Below are 20,992 nucleotides of genomic sequence, written 5' to 3'. Positions count from 1 at the left end.
GTAGTAACCTTGAATAACATTTTGATCATAATCCTGGTCATCTTCATCATTCGCTACATATGCTATGAAAACTTGATGCTTAGTTGCATTGCGAAACCTTGAGAAGAGACGTATGCGCAGGAATCCCGGTTGAGTTACGTTTTCGTCAAGCTGGAATTGCTCATCCTTATCTCGTATTAGTTTATCTGGACGTAAGAGGATGAGAGATCTACTTGGTATGTGCCTACAGTCAAATCTCGTAAGTAGTTTAAGTTAAGTACAGAGAAATCAATTAGGCCTTGATCATTCAGCGGTACCCATTGACCGTTCCTTCTAATAAGATTATCTACCTCCGCTCTTGCTTTAACAACGTTCGGCATGATTGACCTATTTCTCATTTCTCTAGCTAATTCAATGGTTGCATCTTGCATGAAAATAACGCGATGGCATCTGTTCAAAATAGCTCCAGCTATGCGATAGAAACTATTCAGTTTCTTTGCATGTTGCAGATTTAACGTCTGTGCTGGAAACTTAAAAACAGATCTTAGATGCCCGTTTCTTGCCTCGAGTATCCATCGACTTTTAGTAACTAGTCGAGAAGTATTCGCTTCTTCTGTTGATAGTTGTCTTTCACGTGGTAGTAGGAGTGCGGGCATTCTATGATCAATTCCTAAATATTCCAGTAAAGGAATTGCATTGCGGTATCCTCTGTCTACTAACACAATGACCAGGATTATGATCAAAATGTTATTCAAGGTTACTACTGTACATGTCAAAGCGGTGCTCGTACATTAGATACATGTGCGCACGTTGCAAGTGTCTTGTGGTATTTAGGCCATGCACGACATTTACAGAATATTAGATATCCCGATGACTCATTGCTAAGTACCACATTAGATGCTGCAAACCGAAATGATGAAAATAATGAACAGATAATTGATGAATTATTTTAACACCGTTCAGCATTAAGATATCTGTGGTGGGTTTTGGTAAAGGGCAAGGGTGCAGAATAATTCTACATGATGGCTGAAGTATCAAGGAATGTTGCGTACTTAAACAGCGATCTAAAAACACTCTAGTCTACTACGATTTGTGGCTTCGACGTTTTTATCCACCATATTGGATCTGCAATCTTGAATTCAAGAATTTTGACCTCAGATTCGTAACCAACGACCCAAAATACCCTAGTAAACAGCTATTTGTGGCTACATTCAGGAGTTTCGTGTTTTTGATCCGCCATATTGATCATCCATCTTGAATTCTAGAACTCTCACCTCAGATTCGTAATCAGCGATACGTGAAACCCATTATATCGTCGGTGAGACCAAAACTGTAGGTATTTCAACACATACGCGCAACTATAAACTACAGTAATATGGAACATCCGTAAGGTAATTCGCGGGGGGGGGGGAATGTGGGGGGCAAAGGGCGGTGTTAAGTGGGGTAGTTTGATAGTCTAACATGTGGTTGTTTGGGGTCCTTGTTGAGTTGATTAAAACAACAAATTGTTTTAAATCATGAAATCAGTTCAATCCCCCCCAGCTATTTGGAGGCGGTTTTTTGGGGGGAAGGAGTGGATTTCGGTCTTTGTGCCCATTGAGACTTTTGATCCACATGTTAAGAACTATCAACCAGCGAAGTTTCAACAATATTAGCCGAAAGCCACTTTCCATAAGAAAAGTGCGGGGTCCTTTATTCAGTGAAATCTAAGATACATATGTTATTGTGAGACATGCGCTTGGAAAGGTTAACTTTCGTTCGATTCCCTGTGGGGTCACTCGGTCGAAAAAGTGTAACACGCTTTTTCAGGCCAGCCACCCTGAGTGAGGTTTTCCTGGGTTTTCATCCTTCACACCAGGCAAATGCGGGGTGGTATCTAACTTATAGGTCCCAGGCCGCTTCCTTCCTTCCCTTTCCCCGGATTGTATTCTCGCCGAGGGACGTCATCCCTCAAATCGTGAAGGGCTAAATGACCTGAGATCCCGTAAGCCCAGAAATCTAGTTTCCACACAGTGTTTCTAATTTCTACCGCTAAGAGTCAGCAGTGAGCAGTTAAGGAAAATGGAGTTGACTGCGAAAGAGATATTTTTCTGTGTGTTTGATAAATACGTTAAAAAAGTATGTGATTACTGTGCAATGGTATTTCCGTACCAAATATCGGAGAGACTCACCTGTGGGAAAGGCCGTTCGTCAGAGCTATGCACATTACAAAGATTCGGGCTACATCTTTAAACGAAAACCGACTGGCCGTCCGACGATTGGGGAAAAGACAATGGATCGAGTTCGCATAGACTATTGGCTTGATGTGTATCGTGGTGCTCACATAGAACTCTTTGTAATACTGTATGTTTGAAGGAAACTTTGGCAGTTTACCTTTCTCAGCACGTCTCAGGGCCGTGCCGTAGGGGGAAGAGCGGGACGACGGCCCCGGGCGCCGAAGTAAGGGGAGAGAAAACTTCGGGAGGAAAAAGGAAAAAAGATAGGAAAAATTGCTTGGAATATATGGATGGGGGCGCCGTCGTATACTCTCGCCCCGGGCGCTGATTTTCCACGGCACGGTCCTGCTCACCACAGTTATACATGTTTATTAGATTTAACAATAAATTTCTGAAATCGGGTCCATCCAGGGGCGTCATTCAGGGTACAGGAGGGAGCAATTCCCCCCACCAAGAGTTTGAGGAATACATATACTTTAATCTATTGTCTATTAATATACTAGTACAAAACTTGTAAGCCTTATGTTGGTGGTGCTCTTGCCCCCCTCAAGCGAAATCTGAAATGACGCCCTTGGGTCCATTATTTTGACTTGTTCTGTATAGTTAACTGTTCACACAGCGGACATGGTATTTACGGAAGACGAAATGATATTAAAAGAAATGTGTATTTGTGTGCTTCCAGATCATCGCTTGCATTATTTCGTGCATTAACCCTACCCTAGTAGTTTATTAACGGGGTGTTTTTTTTCTGTTTTTTCCGGGGTTTATTAACGGGGTGTTCTTGTGATTAGTTTTATAATTATTCTATTGTAGTTGTGTGACACATTTTGTTATTATAGTATACTCTTCTAATCATTAGTGTTTATTATATATTCTATTTATCATCCTGCAGGTGTATTGGTGCAATAGTTTGGGGATAAAACTAGGGCTAGTGTGTGAGTTTGGTGCACGTGGCCCGGGTTTGATTCCCATTGGGAAAGCACAAAACTTTAATTACACAATCAGCCTTAAATTAGCCTTTAGCCTAAAGGGTTTTACGTGCAGTGTTTCTTTCAGAAAAAATGTTCCGGGGGGGTAGGGTACACTTAGTATTCGGAGCCGTACATATTGTTTTCACATGGTGCTATTCTATTTATTATTATATTATAGACATATTATTTTGGTCTCCTCCTTCTGTGAGTCACTGCCCCCAAAAAATATATCTGGATGAAACACTGATCACGTGGGACGTTAAACTTTAAAAAAAATCCTTTAGGTGAGTGGGTTAGATAGTTGGTTCGAAAAGCCATAGTAATAACAAATACAAAATGATACCAAAAAGAGCAGCCTTTTCGTATCGTTTTTTCTCTATGATCAATGACTCGCAATAATCGAGATGATCTTCCGAACATTGTCGCTTTTCTGGCTGGCTGGCACCATTGTTCAGAGCTGCAGAACTCTATCTGACGAAGCGAAACGAGCGGGAACGTGACCCATCGCCACCCAGGTCAACCACGACAACTCACAACACTTTCACATTCCATCAGCCATTGTGTGCTATCCTATAAAAATAATAACCATAAAGAAATGCTTCTACACAATAACATATTGGCATTCCACTTGACGCCCAAAAGTGTTTTAAGAAAAAAAAATGCCATGGCCTTGTTGCAAAGTGCTTATTAATATTTTATCCCTTCCAGCTATTGTTTTATACAACCTGCCAATTCTGTGTTATAAATTAAATGCCAGATTATTCTTGTTTAATTGTTTGAGCTAAAGACGTGAGGAAATTGACACAATAGTTCTCTATTGGAACTAGGTCTTCTGAGCAGGAGCGCACCCAGAAATTTTTGTTGGGAGGGGTCAAAAGTTAGGGAAGCCTACTGCTACATACACTATCAGTGGTTTTCTACGCCCGAAAAGACGATACGTAATTGTTTAGTGCTGCCAACTATATAATCAGAAACAAATATAAAACTGTATTATTTTTATAAGGAGAACAATACTAACGAAGAAGTGTAAGATAAAATCTTTATGCTACTGCAATCATTTCCCTGCTAAACAAGTATAGTTTTATTGAGAAAGTTTACAAGTGTATGTCAAATTTCAAAGATTTTGGGGAAGGGGTCCAGACAAGGGCGCCGATCCTGCCCCCCCCCCAAAGCTCATTTGGGCACCCCTATTATATTTATGAATATACAATATTTGGCATAATTTGAATGCAATTTGCCTTAAAATCATATATATATATATATATATATATATATATATATATATATATATATATATATATATATATATATATATATATATATATATATATATATATATATATATATATATATATACCTTCTGCATCTGAATGTCCCCCCCCCAAAAAAAAAAAATTTACAGAGAAATCGGCGCCCTTGGGTCCAGAGACGTTGGACCCTTCGCGTAGGTGCGCTCCTACTCCTGAATAGTCTGACGCTTGCTCTTGCGCATAGTTCTGGATTTCAATTCAGGTTAAACTGCAAGCCAATATCTCATATTGCCCTGTGAAGTAAATGGAATTTCAAAGAAACAAACAAACAATAAGAATTAAAATTAGTTTCACGAAAGACATAATTTCTCCCAATAACCAGACAAAATTATTTTGCAATAGATAGGCCTACTAATTTTTATGTTGTAGGTAGTGTGTTGTCCACCGAGATGTAATGAGACAATAAAGAAAGAAGTCTTCGAATAGAAAAAGAAACACCTTTCGAGACGAGAAAGCATTTTGACGGCACTTTTTCAAGACGAGATAGCTCCAAATCGTATCTCATAAGCTACATTAGTCATGGGAAATGATCTTAGAGGAACAACACTGAATAACGTTAACAAGAAGAATATATATTTCTTGAAATTAATTTATTACCAATAAATCCTGCACAGGAAGCGTTTACTAAGTCCGTGACTAAAATGAAAGAGGTGTTTCGTACTGGAAAGCAATTTATTCATTTATTTAGTTATTTATTTATTTATTTATATAATCTCCTTTTAGCTCCATACATTTTGTCTAACATTGACTGCCAACAATAATTTTCTCATCAAGTACAAGTATTCTTCCACTGAGCCAGGTCTTCAGGTCTCTGAAGAGGAAAAAATCCAAATGTGGAAGATATGGTGTATGAGGTAGCAATTTGTAGCCTAATTTGACAGTGTTGGACATGGCAATTGGCGAGGTAAGAGTCTTGACACTGTCCTGGTAAAGGACATTTTATCCTAAGCTAACTTTCATTAGTTCTTCGTGAGAACGATTTAAGGGTAGACGATGAAAACAATCCATAGTAATTAAAAAAAATAAATAAATAAATAAATAATCCAGGCGACGAATCAGTTCTTGCTTTTTTATTGTGACATAATGTGTGACATAATGTGTCAGAAACTTACTTTGGTTTCGCTTCCACACTGTTCGAATACTGTTTAGAAATGTTCATGCAACTCCCCTTTTGATCAATAAACAGAACCCATATGTCGAAACATATTCTAGTTTTCTTACCGCAGAACACTGTCTTACGGTTTTTAGTTTCGTAAACAGAATCGATGTGTCGTAAAGTATTTCGGTTTTCTTCCCGAAGCATCTCGAATTAACACGTTTATTTATGAGTTCCGGAACCGGAACCGGAACCTAAAATGTAATCGGTTCCATTACCATTACAACCCTAGCTGAGATTGAACGAGAAAATGCTCAATATTGGCGAGTGCTGTGTCATTGAGCAAAGCAATTAAGAGCTATTTTAATGCCAATAATAAGATATTCAGAATTCTCAGAGTTTTAATTATTTTTTTTTCAAATTATCATCTCACGTTTAACCTTGAAATAAAACTAAGATAGCTGCTAAATTAATTGTTTACTAAAATATTTTTAAAATGTAGATCTTATAATAACAAAATACGTAAATGAAAGCACGCAATAACAAACTGTGTTGTATTAAGTACGCGAATGAAGTATTACGTTGCACAATGTTCCTATTTTCTCCACACAGAATTTTCGTGTTCTGGTAAATGATATGCATCAATGAGCTAACGATTCTTTCAAAAGCTAATTTGCGTTGTTATGCAATGGTTATTACGTAGTCACTATTAAATACAGAGTTCCTCTTTCCTCCTCTCTTCCTCCGTTGAAGCTATTCTGTTTTGTCTCCACCTCACGTGAAGCGATGTCTGCCGTAAATACAGACATTTCAAATTTCCGGTCTCGATATTCTGCATGCTTTTATTAGCTTTGTTACGAGTAAATAACAGTGTTGCCAGAAGGAAAAATGCTTCCCACCACTCATATATTTGAAATCAACTTGGTAAGGGAGTTGTAAGTTATTTAGCATTGTACTACCTCTGTTGGGATCAGTGACGACGCCAGCTTTACGTTCTTAGGGGGGCAAAGGAGGGGCAGATATATTTTCGTGGGGGGCGGCTATTTGCCATATCAAAAATGACATATTTATTATTTTTGACTTATTTTACATTACTTTGTGTATTTCGTTGCTGTTTTCGTATTAGACCTATATGATTATAAATTAAACTTATTTCAAGTAAAATTTGTAACTAACAAATAAGTAACGTCTGCACATTAAATATTTTTCAATGTAACTTTTGAAGCCTAAACAGAAATTTAATTACTTTCGCGTATACTACAAGTAACACATTCGTCTAGTACTATATGCTACAGATATATCTTATCTCTTTCTCTCTCTGTCTCTACATATATATATATATATATATATATATATATATATATATATATATATATATATATATATATATATATATATATATATATATATATATAGCTGCTGAAAATGTCGTAGTCCAATCCAGAAGAAGTGTAGGTACTAGGTGGAAAAATGAAACTGTAGTTTAGAAAAACATATCTCTGTATGTACAATACAAATTTTAATATTAATAATGAAATTCTTATTGTTTCTCAGGCCTCTGAAGTGATTGTAAGTGCTCAAACAGACAATTTCACGAACATCCAGATCCTAACTGTTATAACATTTTTGTTCCACCAAGGGAAGTCACCGAAGTAAATTAATTAGGAAATCAGTGAAACACCACGGGACTCTCCTCCGTTATATACAGTGGTGAAGAAGTGAGTGGCTTAGTACGAACGTGGCGATTTCTCAACAAATTATGCTTTACATCCAGGATGATTAAGAGCAATGACTTTTCCCGAAATCACGGATGCAATTTGTGACATTATTCTTGAAAATTGTAGCATTTAGCTAGTGGTGGATATAGCCCAGGGCCGGAGGGCCTAAGCCACCCCAGTTTTTGAGTGACAAAAATAATTTAAGCTATTATTTATATAGTTTTTAAAGTGTATAGTAAACTCACGATATACTTGTTATAGTCTGAGGTCTGGCTGCACCCCGCTTTCTCAGTTTTTACCTTTTCAGCAAAACTTGGGTCAGAGATTCTGGGCATTTCTTTGGAACTCGTCGGTAGCATAATTCAGAATGGCTTGGGTATGCGCAATTTCTCGGCATAATGGGTTCCCAAAAAAATCTGTCAGGAGAATAAAAGAGTGACGGCATTAAGAGAAGTCTTCCCCCAATTTGACCGTAATGCTGATCAATTTCGCTCACTAATAGTATGGTTGTACCACTATGATCCTGAAACGAAACAACAGTCAATGGAGTAGTAGCACTCATTTCTCCATAGCCCCAAGAAGTTCAAAACACAGAAGTAGGTTGAGAAACTGTTTGCAACATTCTTCTGGGATAAGCATGGAGTCGTACTCATAGACTACCTCCGTAACGGTCAGATATTAAATCCAGAATCTCTACATTACATACAAATCTGAAAGAAAAATTCGAAGTTCAACGCCGCGGAAAATGAAGAGAAAGGAATTCTGGTCCTTCAGGAGAATACACCTGTCCATCAAGCCCCTGCGAACACAACTGACATTGCATAATCTAGGATTTCAATGTCTAGATAATCATTCTTATTCCGCAGATTTAGCTTCGTCTAACTATTACGTGTACTTATTTCCCAAACTTAAATAACACTTGAAAGGACGCCATTTTAGATCTGCTACGAACAGTGGTGCGAGGAAATTTTCAGATTCTTTAACTTTTCTGCAAAAACTGGAGCACTGCACAAGGTAGTATATTGACTCTCGGGGGAAGTGTAGAAGAAGTAAAACTTCACCATTCCACGTGACTCCTTCTGGGTTGGGCTACGAATTTTTCAGCAGTTCCTAGCCAATATGGTAGACGTCATGTCAGTACTTTGAAACAAAATAAGTAAGGGAGCACTAGTATATACCAATTACTAACTAAAGATCAGCACTCTGACAATACGTTTTATTGGGAATCAATTTAATTCCATAAATTTATTATTATCATTTGCGGGAAGGGAAAACACAACTCTTTTTATCACATTCAAAAAATTAAGTCGTGGTAGTTGCAAACTAAGCTGTTATAAGCACATCCTCTGAATATTGAAAGCCGAGAATAATGTTACAGAAAAAGAAGTATAGTACTTTTAAATAAAACAAAATATGAAACTGAAAACTTCAAACCTGGATAAATATTATACAAACAAGTTACGTAACTGGTTTCACCTTTCTTTTGTTTCCAATCGAAGTTGATCCAATAAAAGGAAAACAAATCAACCAAATATAGTATTGTTCGCTAGGCACAATAATTAAAAACCATAAGAAAGAAGTATAACTAAAATTTACCTCAAAAGGCGCTAAATTAGAAAACAGAAATATGCGTGGATACCCAGAAGCTCAAAAAAGAAAGCTTGAGAACTAATCTGCCACATAGTAAATGCATGGAGAGTAGACTACAATTTGACAATGAGATTGGTTATGATACTGATATAAAATACTACATGTAAAATGTTTAAAGATTGTAGGAGTCTGGGGGGGGGCAGTCCAGATGGCAGTCAGGGGGGCAGAAGCAGCTACTAGGGGGGCGCTCGCCCCCCTTGCCCTCCCTCTGGCGTCGTCACTGGTTGGGATAAACATTTCAATGAAAGTACTATAATAATAAAAACGCGTAAGAATATAGTTTTGGCATACATTTTTGAGCACGCTACCCGCTTAGGATGCGTTAAAACCTGTCGCTGATTAAAACCTCCCACGAGGTAGATACTAACTGTGTTTCAAAATTCATTTCATATTATTCAGCCGTTTTCCCGTGATGTATTCACAACAGAGTTGGTGTGCGTCAATGAAAACTTGACTCACGATCCACTGACCCACCACCCACCGTTACCCACGACCCACTGACCCACCACCCACCATGAACCACTCTCATCCACTGTGATCTACTCTGACTCACCAAAATCCATCGTCATCAACTCTGACACATGATCCACGGCCCCTTCTGTACTGACTAAAGAGTTTACACTTGTAATAAAACAAGACTGTGAAATTGTCACTAATCGGAGTTTGAATTTCTAGTCAACCGCTCAAGCACCACTCTGTTAGAATAACGGTGGGTCTGACCTTTATGATATAAAATGGTAAAGTGTTTGTCAGTGAGGAAATTGAAGCACTTCGAGGTGGGGAGAAATTAGTGTGTGCCTAAAATATACTTGTACTAAGAGAGTATTCTTGCAAGTGTTAATTTCTGAACGCATTCCAAAAGAAACTTCTATTCGAAGGAAAATACCTCTGTACAATATGGAAAAGGTTATGGTTTCTCAGTTCACAGTATTTTTCTCACAAAAGACTTGAAAAATCAGTTTTTCATAGTTTATAAAGGTGCTCGGGTACCCTATGTGAGAGCATCTCCATAAAGTATGCTCATAATTGTAGTTTGTGTAATCACTAAAACACCACGTTAAATTTAAGTTACAAATATGCATAATTGCAATTATTATGAATTTTATTCCAAAGTAGTTTACCTAAAGCAAAGAAGAGACTTACTAAAAAGTAGGTACAAAGTTGAATAACACAAATAAACCATTAGTAATACAAGTATATATTTTCCATAACTCGTAATTTTCCACCTTAAAACAAATCTGAAATACTTCTACCCGATTTCTGCAACTCCTCATCGACAATCTGCTTGTTAGACTTAAGTCTGATAACGATTTTTCTTGGTCAGTTTTGAAATATTCAGCAAGAAGAATCATTTCTCTATCACCGTACAACATCTTGTCCATATCAAACATGTCAGTTGGCAATGTCGACTCATGGAGAACAGAAACTTCATCTACCACGTCTTCGATAGGGAATCTTGTGAATAAATTATCAATTAAAACCTGATAAACTGATGATTTCTTATTTGTTTATAAATTTAATTTTTGTAATTACACATGAAGGTTTGGTGCCATTACCAAGTTCCCTCCCCTGTCTAGAAAGCGAGAGGGAACGAGGTTCCTGGAAAGTGTTCAGAAGTGAATGGGAATTTCCCTCCTTCTTCCCGTTCAATTACCATATTGCTGTTTGCCATGTGCCAAATTACGATGAATTTCAATTAAATTATCATAGTGTAATTATTTCCTTGTTGAATTATCGATACCGGTACTTTGCAGTGGAAAAAAGGATAAAATTTGAAACTTCCAAATTAAGGTAAGTAGACCAACGTAAAAGGAAAAAGAGTGTAAAATTTTCCATATAATTATGCATACAATCCAAACTTAAAATTTCCGTGTAATTAAGCTTACAGTATAAATTTTATGCCAAATTTTCTCACAACTTTATGTGTGATTGCCCTGTGCTGTAATCGCTCCATATAATAAACATAAGCTTCAGCAATTATTATAGTAGAAAGCAATGGATATATGAAGCCAAGCACTGTATTTTTTGTTTCTGATTTTATATATATTCAAATATATAAAATCGATCGTTTTCGATCCTTTTTACAAACCAACTCACTACCAATTTTCCATATGTAGGAAGTGCCCCCCCCCCGCCCCCATAAAGAAGAATTTTTTTAAAAAAAAATGTTAGGATGTTTATTTTCAATAAAGAGTTAATATACTGAATTTCAGCTCCGCAAGTTTAACGGCTTGCGAGATATTCATTTTTTTTCGTAAAAATTCGGATTCTCACTACCTCCTTAGGATATTATGCATTATAATGAAAGCAATATAACATCCCAGTTTGGGAAAAAAAAAAGGCCTAACTATATACCAAAACTAATTTCATTTGACTTTGCAATTTGACTGTGATGATCAGGCACACATAGTTACATTCATTTTTTTTTTTTTTTTTTAAATAATTTATATATTACAGTCATTGAAAAATGTACCTTTTCCAGTAGTTAGCTCCTCCAAAGACTCTCAGGTCTCGAAAGCCAAGTAGTAGTATAAGTCCTATTGCTATTATTACTATTAAAAATATCAATATCCAAAAGTGCCTGAAGTTCTTTTTTCACTTGATTAGATTTACTCACCTCAGGTAAGTAGACAGAATCAAATGGAAAAGGAAGGGAAATGAAGGTCTTGAAAGTAAAACGAAGATAAATTTACCAGTCTTCAGAAGATATTGTCAACAATGCAATGAGCAGAATGGGTCGGTAGATCATACTGAGTCGGTGGGTCGCAGTGGGCCACGGTGGGTGGTGGGTCGCAGTGGGTCACATGCTGTTGACCCACGACCCACTGACCCACTCAAAAAACTTGACCGATTGACCCACTCCATCTCTGGTTCACAAATATCAGACATCTCTTTCAACGTGGTGAGAAAATACATAAAATGACCCTTTAAAACCAAACCACTTGGTGCCATTGTCCTGAGGTGCCCTGTCCCTAATAGAAGTATTTCAGGAGCTTTCTAGACCTGGTGGCCGGCCATATCTTTTATTCACGTGACTTCCCAATTTGCCTCACGACGCTGGATGGATGCCGAAAATTTGGAAACACTAGTCAGGAATCGAACCTGGGATTATGTGAGGTCCAACGCTCCAACCACTAGATCACGAAGCACTCATAAAATACCCTTTTCCCTTCTTAAAATATTAAATTTCAAAAACGCTGGAACATGGGAAAACTTATTTGTAATGAAGAGGTTATATAAAGGTTCATTTTCTTAACTTGACAAGCTCGTAAGATACTAAAATGTTCGGATAAAATATACCTCGACCAGCTTTAGGATATACATTTTAATTAAATTGATAAAAACCCGAGGTATATGATGACTACATTACATTCATTTCCCGCGATTAGATCAGAAACAATATCACTTTCTGTTTTATACGCGTATACTAGATGCAAGGAAATAATTTCAAATAATTTCAAATAACTCCTTCATCAAAATATTATATTAAAATAATACCTTTACAAACTGCCGCCAGGAATGTTTCTGTGTTATATATTTGAACACATTTTACAGCTTCTTTTCAATTTTTACTTTCGAACAATGATAGGAGAGAAGAAAGTATGGTGATCTTAAAGAAAAGTCAAATTTGAGATTTCAGCGGATTTTACACGTTTCGTTGACCCTACATGCCGAGAAACGACATTTTGGATGTATCTCCGAGTCTCCATCCATTTTGTTCGAATGTGAAGATATTCACTTACCTAGAGGACATCCTGCTCAACGTTTCGAGACCAAATTTAAAACTTGAAGTTTTTACTCGTATAAGATTCTCTATGGCGTGTTATGAATTTTCTTTCTACCGTTAAAAATAATGGAAGGATAGTTTACTGAAGAGTGAAAATCAGAATTCACGATTTTTTCGAAAAGGATCTGAAAATTTTGTCATAAATCAATGTTTCACTAACAACCATATGACGTGGTATAAGTCATTTTTCTAGGATAAATCCAGAAGAGATAGTTTATTCTTGGAGTAAGTTTATTCCGGATAGTTTTCTCAGGTGATTCTGTTCATATTTTATGAGTAAATATTTCATTAATACTAAACAATATGGCCTAACTTATTTATCTCGAAAAAATCAGGAAGTGAGTCAGTGTTTTCCGACGATTTTCTCAAAAACGACTCATGTGATTTTGCTCGTTTCATAAATAAATATTTCACTAATAATCTGACGATATGACATAACTCATTTGTCCGGAAAAATAAATTCACACAGGATAGTTTGTTCTCGGGGATGACTTTTCTTCAAACGAAATTTTCCGGAAACATCTTTGTTCGTATTTCATAAATAAATACTGGACCAGAACATGATTTAAAAATGAAATCTTTGAGTTTTACGTCCCACGGTTGTGCCGACTAGGCTAAAGGAGACGATGATGATAAGTAATGAATGAAATGGTGAAATGAAGAAAGTGGGAGGAAACGGGAAAGCCCCGAGGAAACCCACACACACGGTGCTTGTCCACCACAAAATTCACTTGGCACAAGCTGTGATCGAAACAGAGACCCCATGCACCAGAGGTAAACGATCTACCACTGAGCCACTGCGGCTCCCATAACATAATTTAATTTACGAAATTGGAGCGACAAAGTTTAGTTCAGTGGTCTGTATCTTTTAGATCCTATTGAAACTGTCATTGAGTATTTATCTCCATTATGTCGACTTTTAGTACCTAATTTTCTTCTTTTTTTCCTGCCTGTTCTTCATGTTTGTAATCTCTAAACATGCGTCTCTACTTATAACTGTAATGTTAAATTTTTACCACGACTTTAATCTCTTGGTTTTAGGTAATGTCTCAAATTTCGCTGTTGCATCAAACCATACGAAAAAGCAATATGTGAATTTCTCATAAAGGATTTAAGAGGCATAACTTCTCTACGAGTGGAGATATTGCTTGAAAGAACATGTCCAAGTATTCATAGCATCTAAAGATGTCTTTGGTGAAAGTGAGGTGAATCCAAGGCTATATCTTCAAGGATGAGAAACAGAGAAATAGTTTAGGATTGAGTCAAACACTCGCTGAGAATAACTGTTTTGTTCGCTAAATTGTGTGAATAAGACCTTCACACAAAACATTATTGAATATTTCCAAGAGAAATCGTTAACTTCGTATGTCTCTGTAAATTAAGTATTCACTACGTTCTTTACCCCCTTTTTTTTCCATCTTCTATCACATGCATGGAAATCACGCAATGTGCATCAAAGAAAAGTTCACACATAAATATATGAATCGTACACATTTTGGAATCAAAGTCGCGCAACTTCAATCTTAGGTTCATGTCTAGAGATTGCGTTTCGATCGTGTGAAAATATAGTATATAGCGACTTTTCTGAGATGGAAAGTGTAGGATTATTTGTCTCCCGCTTTGAATAATCAATTTCAGATAATGTTGCAAGATATTTCTGAGCGTGGATGTGGTGAGAAACAGGGTCCTGTCTGTTTAATAATGAGCTGACCCTCGGTCAGTCAAATGTAATGAAATAAGGATTTCTTCCAGATCTGAGGGGAACGTGGGAAAAAGGGCAAATCAAAATGTAAGGAAGTAGCATTTTGAGTCTATTTTCATATATACAGAGTATACCAAAAGTATATCAGAAAATCGCGAATACGGATCTAATTGTATGATTCAAATGACAAATGAGAAATTTGTCTACGATAGTCGAAGTAAAATAGTAAAACTAAATCAACAAAGGTGAAAGAAAATCAAACTTGAAGCGCCTTTGGAAGAAGATAAATTATTCTTGCGCTGGAGTTCAGCGCTCCTTTTCAGTACCGAGGCTGTCCATTTTAAGGTGGAATTTGATCCCAATAATGCTTCCAAATTTCCAGGCTTTTCCAACTGGAAATTGAACCTACGCACCAGAGGCGCGTGCCTTAGCCACTAGACCAAAGGGGAGGACTATTCTTGCTTTTGTTCTTCGATATAAATCAATCGCTTCCTCAATGAAATTAATTGGCTGAGTTTTGTCCCCTCACTATAAGTTATGTTGTTTCATTTGTCTTTAAACCAAGCTGACAGAAGAACTCTAAGGGGCGAAAGCCCCTGAAATTATGGCTGGAAGAAGTATTGGATGATTGCGTACAGTAGTTCAGTGATAAGTGATGATCCGTTATTGAAAATCGTCATTCGGCACTTTGTCAATGCATACCTACGAGAGCTGACAATAAAGTAGTGAGAACTGTTGGAGAAAACAACTTTACTTACATTTTTAACCAACCACAATTTGATCAACTTCAAAGTATTTCCTTTGTGCCTGCACACACTCCATCGGCGTTTCCATTGTTGGTAGCATCTCTGGAAGTCTTTTGGAATGCTTGCCAAAGCCCGTATTACAACTGTTTGAATGTCTGTTTCTGCTTCAAAATTGTGTCCTTTAAGAACTGCTTTCACCTTTGGGAAAGAAAAAATCACACGGGGCAATGTCCGGTGAATAAGGAGGGTGTGGTAGCCTTGTAATGGATTTTGATGCCAAATACTGCCAAATAGACGATGCAGTATGAGCTGGTGCATTATCGTAATGGAGACTCCAGGTGTCAGCAATATCTGGACGAACACGACGGAGGCGTTTTCGAAGTCTTTCGAGAATTTCTATGTAGAAATGTTGATTTACTGTCTGCCCTGGAGATACCCACTATTTATGAACAATTCTTCTGGAGTCAAAAAAAAAAAAACCGCATGCATTTCACCTTGGACTTCGACATGCGGACTTGGCGAATCTTTCGAACACCATTGCGCACTTTCATGTTTCGTTTCGGGGTCATATTGAAAACACCAACTTTCATTACAAGTGATAATTCTGTTCAGTAAATCCGGGTTAGATTCCACTTGGACCAACAAATCTTCCGCCATAGTCCTCCGGTCATCTTTTTGTTGCTGTGTGAGATTTTTCGGAACCAGTTTGGCACACGCTTTTCGCATTCCCAAATTTTCAGTTAATATCTAACGTACTCTTTCTCGATTCATGTTCAGTTCATTCGCAATGATTTTCACGGTTAATCGTCTATCCGCTCGCACAAGTTCCCTCACCCTGTCTGTGTTCTCTTCCGTTAGTGTTGTTGTTGTGGGTTGCTCACTGCGATGTTCATCTTCGATTTTTGTTTTGCTTTCCGCAAACATTTTGTGCCAACGATGCACCTGTGCCATTGCTAACGCTTCATTTCCAAAGGCCTGCTGAAGCTTCCGGTACGTTACCGCGGCAGTCTCACCAAGTTTCACACAGAAGGAGATTGCGTAGCGCTGCTCAATATTAAGTGCTTCCATTGTTGTAACGGGGGCCCAATATACGACCAGTCTTCAACCTCTAACTCCACACTGAATAATATTTCGTGAGTGCAACGTGCTGTGGTAGTAGAGCAGGCCCAAAGTCACACGCTGGTGGCGGTTTCAGTCTGCAAGGTTGCCAGCATCAGCTGAAAAAAACATTCTCATTACTTTATTGTCGGATCTCGATTATTACAAGGGGCATGCCGAAAGTTTTTAGCCCCGCTCACAGGTATTACCCAATTGAAACCAGATATTTACACTTTTTCAAAGTACTCTCAATGAACACGAATACACTTTTTCATCATTTAAAACCACTTAGTAAGTTATTGACTTCACACACTTTGCTCATTGTTGTTAATAGCTTCCAAATAAGCAACACTGGCATAATCATAAAATGAAAGGCTTCATCTCGGCAACTGTTCCTTAACTTTGAGGAACACAAAAAATCGCAAAAAGCCAGGTCTGGTAAATAGGGTGGATGTGGCAACGTTCTGATTTTTTTGCAACTCAAAAAGTCTACAGTCCTTGCTGTACTGTGAACATTCGTATTGTTATGAAGTTATAGCATACGATCAGGTTTTGAACTTAAGTGTTGTGTCTTTCAGTTTTTGAACACATCAGGAAGGCAAACTCTTGACTACCGGTACCTCTCCGTACGCCGATTGTCAGGTGCAACTGTCGTAGCAGCTTCCTTCCAGAGGAAACACTATTTGACCACTTTCATTCCAACACTGCGAGTTCTCTTCACATCGGTTGGGGGTCCTTCATTCTCTAACCATCACATTTACGACTGAGCTTTGCAAGTGGATCATAATAGTTAATCCACGTTTCGTCACCCGTGACGATATTGTAAACTTCATGACCGTACGTTGGTTGAATTTCTCCAATATCAATTAACACCATTACAGTCTCTCTCTCTCTTCTTTTTTTTATTTCCGTGAGTGAATGTGGAACTCAGCATGAACATCATTTTTTTTCTGAGACCCAAGCGCTCATGCATAATTGTCTGACGTGCTGTGAATCCAATGTTGAAAGTCCTTTCTATTTTCTACATCCAGAAAAGAAATATTGGAATCATCAGTTGCCTCATAGTTTCGAAGTTTTGGCATGACATTGCAGTATTAGACGATCCGGAACGAGGTTTATTTTTAAGTGACATAGGACCTCTTCTGAATTCTCAAAACCAGTTTCCAACACTGGTTCGTGAAGGAGCAAATTGCCCGAAAGTATTTACTAAACTTTCAACACACTGACTGATCTGTTCTTAAGCCCTTGTTGTAGTCGTACAAAATGATAGCACGAGAATCATATTTTGACAGCTCCATGACTAACATACAATGGACGACGCGTGCTGATCTCTGACCCTGCATTCACTGACTCACTCTTGCAATTGTTTGTCGAAGTTCAACAAATATCGGGTTGTTATATGTTACACACATAGTTACTATGATGTTACATTATTACACTGATTTTTTAAAAAATGTTCTGCGTGCTACTCGTATAACCTTTTAAAACAAACCGAGTCCAATTCAATTCCCAGATCCGTTTGAAAATAACTCATTGGTTCACCAATGTTCTATCTTTTGTTTCTATTTTCTATGTATGTATCAAAATGCCAGGTTTATATGTTTGTCTCCAAACAAAAGTTTATATGTGTATCTTCATGCTTTCGACAATGAGATCTTGAAAACCACAAGACTAGAAACGTGCTGTTTTCGCTGATCGATTTCAAATTTTGTGTAGACTGTTCAATTCTAATTGAATATTAAAAAAAAAAAAAAAAAAAAAACGTGACAGTTATTTCTCTATTACATTTCTGGGGGTACACTGGAAGTGTTGAAATTTTTAAAAAGTTAAGCGTTATATCCTGTGAGTTATACATTCCAACACAATATATTTTATTCAGGGATTGTATATCTCTCACGCGGCTGTTTGATGGCCAAATGATAATGAAAAACGAAGGGTAACCACTTCTCCAGGCTAAGATAAATCTTTATTGTTTGGAGTGTTTTGCCCAATGAACACCATATATCACTGACATTATAATTAATTGTGTATTTGCTTATGTGATGTAATATATTTGCTTATTACTTACTGCATGAAGAAAGAAAACACTGATCATACATAAATTAGAAACTCCAGCCGGAAATAGGCTCAATCTTGCAAACGGTGTAAGATATTGAAAAAATTCTCCTCTTTATGGTACCGCTTGCCGATTTTTATCAAGATGTCTTTCACTTGTGTCTGTAAAATGACATGTACGGATGTTGTGAGGAATGACAAGGAGATTCATGCTCATATGTGAATGTTGCGCTGTGTAGAGAGCGCAGGTTTAGCTAGTTTATATTAAAGACCAAAACACTGTATCCTGAAACATCAAAAACTGTTTCATTACTACCCATTGTGTGAGTAAAGACTGGCCAGACATTGCAATTCGACGCGATAATATCTACAAGTAGTCAATATGCTCGGACTTGACTGGCAAGATGGAAGCTAAAAATAATACCCTAAACTGGATTATGAATGTTGCTCCTTTCAAATATGAACTGTGAAAAATATCAATGTACTGCACCTACATAATTGCATCTTCCAGTCAGGAAATTGCATACAAAATTAAAGACCCCCCCTAGAAAATACATGTGGTATAAAGATCGTACTTAAGGAAACATTCCGAATTGGAAAACTATCCCTTCCTATCCTGTGAGATATCTGGGGTTGAATTTCAAAATCAATATCAAACTAGACTGGTATCAAGAAATATCGAAACTAAAGAAACATTCAAAAATAGAAAAATCATTAATATCGACATAGAGATTATTGTGACTTTGATATCGATATTTCAGTATTTGAAATTGTTGACCAATATATAGAAATATCACAGCTTTACTCCTACTCACCTTTATAGTATATTGATCTATCAAATTTACAAAAGATAAAATGAGGTTTTCAGTCTTTCTAATGACATCGTTGTTTTTTCAGACAACCCTGTATTTTTATAGGTACAGTACAATCATATCTTCATTGGTACAAGTGTTAATACCTTTACTGATGCCAATTGTATTTACCGTAATATATTTTTAAAGACATCAGATCTACATGTTTCTATAAATACGATCTAGCTTTTCGAGGACGTCATTTCGTACCAGCCTTCGCAAAAATTGTTTTTTTTTAACAATGCAAAACAAGTTTAGGAGTAGACATAGATTTCATTTGATTTTTTTCCTTTGGAGGGGAGCAGGAGGAAATATCAGGAGAATTTAGGATGGTGTCATTGGCACCAATTCTAGGAGTCTAAGCAAGCCTGTGTTTAAGAAAGGGGATTCCTTCCTCTAGGATATCAATTTTTCCTGCTTGCAGAAGTCGTACAGAAATCTACGTAGTTGACTGGTCCTTCATGAAAATATTTGTACAGTCAAACACTGTGTATGGTTTCTTGAAACAAAAATTAACCCCCCCCCCCTCGAAAAAAAAAGGAATGCTTTGAGACCCGTGACAAGATTCGAAAGGAAGTAATTTAACAGAGTATAACGTTTTCTTCTTATCTGCTAGGAGACCATGGTTTGGATACAGTAACAGGAGCAATTGTTTTTGTCTTTTTTTTTTTTTTTTTTTTTTTTTTTTGAAAAAAGAAAGAATAAAAGGAAATGCTAATGCATAGCAAAGTCTTCTCGCTGTTATGTTTTGCGCCTGTTCGTGATTTAGGTCAGTGGTTGTTTTGTTGACCACGATCAGTGTGTGAAAGTCTTGCCTCATAGGTCTGTGTCGGCTTCCAAAAGACCATTTAATTTGTCGCCGCTATGTAATTGTTGTAGGTGTCATTTTTATTATCATGGTGTTAAAGGCGGTCCTCATTAGCGAGTCTGTTACGGGCAGGCGTTACGAGGCATAAGAAATCTTTAAAAAAGAGAGAAATGAATCGCAAGAATAGCCTATAGATAAACTGCAGTTCTGTTCCTGGCACGCTTTATAATACGCTTTAGAACAATTTGCTCACTCTTTTGTTGGCATATTACACTCCGTTCGTGCTTCATATAAGCAATTTTCTTTATTTCTTCTTCATCTTCCTGCAAGAACTGTGTCAAACATGAATATTCTTTAATTGGAATGGACATGTAAAGCTCAGTAAGTGCCGACCAAATTACTGGAACAGTTATTATATGTTTTGTATTGCCTCTTGAAATAACACGTTTTACTCAAAACAGTGGACAATTTAGTTCCCCATTTTTTTTTCTTTGCTACTTTAAACTACGTTGCGTTGGACCAACGTATTTTCAAACTTCATTTCGCAATTCGCCACGTAGCAGGCACGTAGCCAAGGGGTGGGTCCGGGGGGTCCGGACCCCCCTTCGAGATCAGAAAAAAGAAACAAGAAATCGGAAGAATCAGCGTTAAAAATAAAGATAAAATATAAAGATAAAATAAACCTAAAAATAAAAATAATTTTTCGTCATCGCATCCTTGCAGTATCAAACATGTTATTTCAGAAACGGTTTTCTACTACTCCTTTAACTTGTCATTTGGAACAGACAGTAGTTGACGGAATAATAAAACAAAAAAGTTACGTGGAAAGCAAGTCCTGTTAACATTTGATTCAACAGAGAAAGGAACGCAGATATAAAATATTTTACAAGACATTATTGGATACGTACTTTTTTTTTTTTAATAGTTGAGGTCATAATGAAAGTAAAATTGTTATATTTGGATAAACAAAAGAATTAACGTAGATATTGATATTTTTAAAAATAA

The 20,992-nt window shown here is 37.1% G+C and overlaps 1 pseudogene; it reads right to left on the bottom strand.

Annotated features, from left to right (window-relative positions):
* Positions 1-15,922: 15,922 nt before the first annotated feature.
* On the bottom strand, positions 15,923-16,243 carry LOC145667601 (protein GVQW3 pseudogene; annotated as a pseudogene).
* Between the last annotated feature and the right edge of the window lie 4,749 nt (positions 16,244-20,992).

The sequence above is a fragment of the Thermobia domestica genome, chromosome 13, assembly GCF_964235325.1.
Source record: "Thermobia domestica chromosome 13, izTheDome1.hap1.1, whole genome shotgun sequence".
Taxonomy (NCBI): Eukaryota; Metazoa; Arthropoda; class Insecta; order Zygentoma; family Lepismatidae; genus Thermobia; species Thermobia domestica.
The sequence above is the reverse complement of the archived record's forward strand: the minus strand, read 5'-3'. Positions and strand labels throughout refer to the sequence as shown.